At 35.2% G+C, this 4,040-nt stretch overlaps 1 long non-coding RNA gene across 1 annotated transcript; it reads right to left on the bottom strand.

Annotated features, from left to right (window-relative positions):
- Positions 1-548: 548 nt before the first annotated feature.
- LOC131546367 (uncharacterized) lies at positions 549-3,594 on the bottom strand. Its single transcript, XR_009272666.1, has 3 exons — positions 3,295-3,594; positions 2,339-2,519; positions 549-1,490 (listed from the first exon to the last, which is right to left on the bottom strand). It is a non-coding gene; the product is annotated as an uncharacterized LOC131546367 (long non-coding RNA).
- Between the last annotated feature and the right edge of the window lie 446 nt (positions 3,595-4,040).

Below are 4,040 nucleotides of genomic sequence, written 5' to 3'. Positions count from 1 at the left end.
TAACTTCCTATCGACTAAGATAAGCACCCCCTTAGTTTTATTAGGAGCACAAGAGAAGGCTGCCAGTTTGTAATACTTGTTTTGAAAACGTGCCACATCGCATTGTTTTAAATGAGACTGTTGTATCAGGGTACAGGAAATCGATTTACGGTGCAAATATTCTAATTCTGATACACTGTTAAAAATTGTCCTGTTAAAAAACAGTAAATAACTGGCAGCTTGGTTGCCAGCAAGGAACTGTAAAATTAACAGTATCTTACTGTTGGGTAAAATTACAGTTGGTTACTGTTTATTAAAAAACAGTAAATAACTGGCAGCTTGGTTGCCAGCAAGGAACTGTAAAATTAACTGTGTCTTACTGTTGGTGAAATTTACAGTTGACTACTGTTTTCGCAAATACTTTTTTTGCTCTTCTTCACAACTAAACAAACAATGTGTAAACTACAATACAAATATACTATGCCATTGTGTACGCTATTGAATAATGGCCTGCTAGTAAAAAGGACAACATTTTCTTCTTGGTTTTAATATATATTTGTACCCTTTGAAATAGTGACTTGAAATGTAACACAAGTAAAGCAGCTTTAAAGTGTTGATTCAAAACTTGTTTTGCTTTATTAAAAAAAAAAAAAAAAAAACTTTCTTAGAAAAAACATTAAAGACAATAATTGAAATTTAAGGGGAAGAAGTGGTCATAACAGAAATAAACTCAACATATTCCCCAAATCAGATTCTGACTTACAGAACATTGGTACAAAATGAAAACAAATTGTAAAATAAAGCCCAAAGCTTATTACATTTATGACAATAAATGTACATTTCAACTGTATAAATGATAAATAAATTGCTTTAACTCTTTAACAATTAATTCTAATAGGTCATGCAGGCTGTCCAAAAAAATAACTCTGGACACAAAGATTAAGTGAAAAACTTAGAGAACACCTGAGTAAATGTTTTTGAGTGAATAGAAATTAATGAATACCTGAAAAATAGAGATCAAGAGACTGTGTGTGTGGGTGTGTGCGCACGCACATTTTTGTGACAAATGAGGACATAAATTTGTGTAATGACAGGTATTACAAGGAGCAGGTGACTTTTCAGGACATTACCCCATGTCCCCACTTTTCAAAAGGCTTATAAATCACACAAAATGGAGTGTATTGAAAATCTGAAATAGCACAAAGTTCGCTGTAAAGGGTAGGTTTAGGTGTAGGGCAATAGCACATACAGTTTTTACAGTATAAAAACCATTACACTTATGGGATGTCCCCACTTTTCACAAAAACAAACTTGTGTGTGTGATGTGATTGTGTGTGTGGTCTGTGGTGTGTAATACTTGTATAAAGTCCAACTCAAAATCCATACATTTTTTTAAGTAGACTGCAGACACGAGGGTTCACGGTTTTCTTTTTCTGGGTGACCTTCCCCATCAGCTTTGATATGACTCCTCCAGCCCTGGTCCCTTTTCCGGATTTATCTCGATGAACCACCTGAAAAACAAATGTGTGTTTAGAATTAGTGTGGAGGGAAAAAGATGGTAACACTTTATCTTAGGGTCTCTTAACTAGTTGCTTATTAGCTAGCATATTACTAGACTATTAGCCATTTATTAGCACTAATTAAGCACATAGTAATGCCTTATTCTGCATGACCTTATTCTACATCCCTAATCCTACCCAATACCTAAACTTAACAACTACCTTACTAACTGTTAATAAGCAGCAAATTAGGAATTTATTGAGGAAAAGTCGTAGTTAATGGTGAATAAGTGTTCCCTATTCTAAAGTGTTGCCAAAAGGGTACTCACGGATAACATATAAATATTAAAAGTATATAAAATTATATTCTTGTATCAAGAACACTTCACTTTACTTTGTCAGGAAAGGAAAGCTTTCTTAAGAAGCTCCAACACTCAGATCTTTTGGACTGAATGATGTGTTTCAGTCTAGATTAAAGATATCTCTTTGTTCAAGCATTGACATAACACATCTTATACCCTACTATTTTAGCCATGTCTGACAGAACTGTAACATATGCACATGATCATCATTTTAATGATGAAGGATGGGTCCTAGATGAATCTGCTTCCTTTCAAGGTTTCCACCAACACCTCACCACCGATAGACATTTTATTTCCTTGACATTCACCTACTGCTCACTGGGGCTCAAATATTTGACAGGAAATTTCTCTATTTGATGCTATTCCCTGTTTATTAGGGCCAAATGTTTCAATGAAACATACATTTTCTGTATAGCTGCTTTAAAAATATATGTATTGTAAAAGTGATATAGAAATAAAATGTGAAGTGAATTGAATGTATGCATCCAAGTATCTAACCTTTGAATAAATTCCAACGTGCATGCGTCTTCAGCTTGGTATTGAAGATTGAAATTGTTGTAAGTAGAAAAATCAGCTGCAAGCCCAGACAGAAAAGCCGGCTGGATGCCCTCACAAATGATGTGCTCCTCAAGGCTGATCATCCAGTGCTGGATTCTTCTTCCTGGTGTTTCACCTGAACCTTTAAAAAGAAAAACACATTTAATGTTTTAATTTAATTCACATTTAATTTCAGCATTGACATAACATTAATTTGACATTGCCAGATTACAATTGAATGCAAAGAAAACTAAAATCATTGTAAACAGTCACAGAGTTCAGCACTTCTAACATAAGAAAAGCATTTCAACATGGACTGGTCTGGACAGACCTTTAAGTCAAAATGTGTATACTGTAAATTGTGTATTGTAAAATGTATTTTCATTTATATTCAGACAACAAAGAAAGCCCATCCACTGAAAGTCCACACAAGTGCATGGTAAATAAAAACTCAATTTCAAACATGCTAGCTTTACACATGAAAACATTGGTTCTCATACTTAGCTTTGGTGTTTACATTTTTAAGTGCTCCAAGCATATGATTTCCGATTCAGAAATCCAGCTAATAAGTATTCTATCACTTTAAATACAAAACCAACATGGATTGATGCAAAAACATAACCAACATAAAAACAATATAAGCACAACAGTAAAAATCCCCCTTAGAATAAGCATGTCATACAAGAACATGCTTACCCAAATTTGCAAACACACCGAAATTTTGAGTTTGTTCGTTTGTTTTTTCAAACAGTGGAGGTTTAACGTTAGCAAATTCTGCAAACTGATAGCCTATTAGCCTATTAGCAAACAACACCGGCCATTTCAGCATGTTACAGAGCCATCGATGTGATTTCAATGCAACAGTGTTTGAAAACTTAACTTTGCATAGGAATTATCTCATAACGAATGAAACTCACCCTGTAATTGGGAATAATATAATCCGAGTCACAGAGTCAGAAATCCAGTTGCACTCGATGATGTCGCATTTGGCGCGTTTATCACTGAAAAGAGCAAATAAAAGATAGTGTCACTTCCGATATCCACTATACAGATTAGTTGCAGTAGCAAATGTAATGTATTTTGTCTATGAAATCGCGCAAAGCAAAGGGGAACTTGCCTGTTAACAAGACGGATGAAAGTCCCGGCGTGCTCACTGCAGTTTACAAAAATACTGGATAGTAATGTTTTATTTCCTTCGAGTTATAAATACAGTAGAATGCCGTTATATTGTGTCTACGTCATTTCACAAAAACGAAAAAAAAAAACAGTAATGTACTGCTTTTGAACATAACAGGATTATACTGTTGAAATTCTGCCGTAAATTAACAGCAATTTTTAACAGTGTAGTGTTCGCTATAGCAGCGTGGAGATCCTCTCTGGAGATGGGAATCTTTGAATTTTTTCTTTATTGACGATTGTTCACTCTCTCTGTCCTTGACTGCTGGGGGTACTCATAGGCCACATTTACACTGCATGATTCAAGTGACCCAATTCCGATTTTTTCCTCCCATGTGGCACAGATCGGATATGGCTCACGACCGTGTAAGCAGGAAAAAATCGCATGGATTCCGATATGCTCCGATCGGTTTCAGGCCTCATTCATATGTGGAAATAAATCAGATATGAATCAGATACGTGCATTTGCTCCTGCCGTGTAAGCGGT

This window comes from Onychostoma macrolepis, chromosome 08 (assembly GCF_012432095.1).
Source record: "Onychostoma macrolepis isolate SWU-2019 chromosome 08, ASM1243209v1, whole genome shotgun sequence".
In the NCBI taxonomy this organism is placed as follows: domain Eukaryota; kingdom Metazoa; phylum Chordata; class Actinopteri; order Cypriniformes; family Cyprinidae; genus Onychostoma; species Onychostoma macrolepis.
The sequence above is the reverse complement of the archived record's forward strand: the minus strand, read 5'-3'. Positions and strand labels throughout refer to the sequence as shown.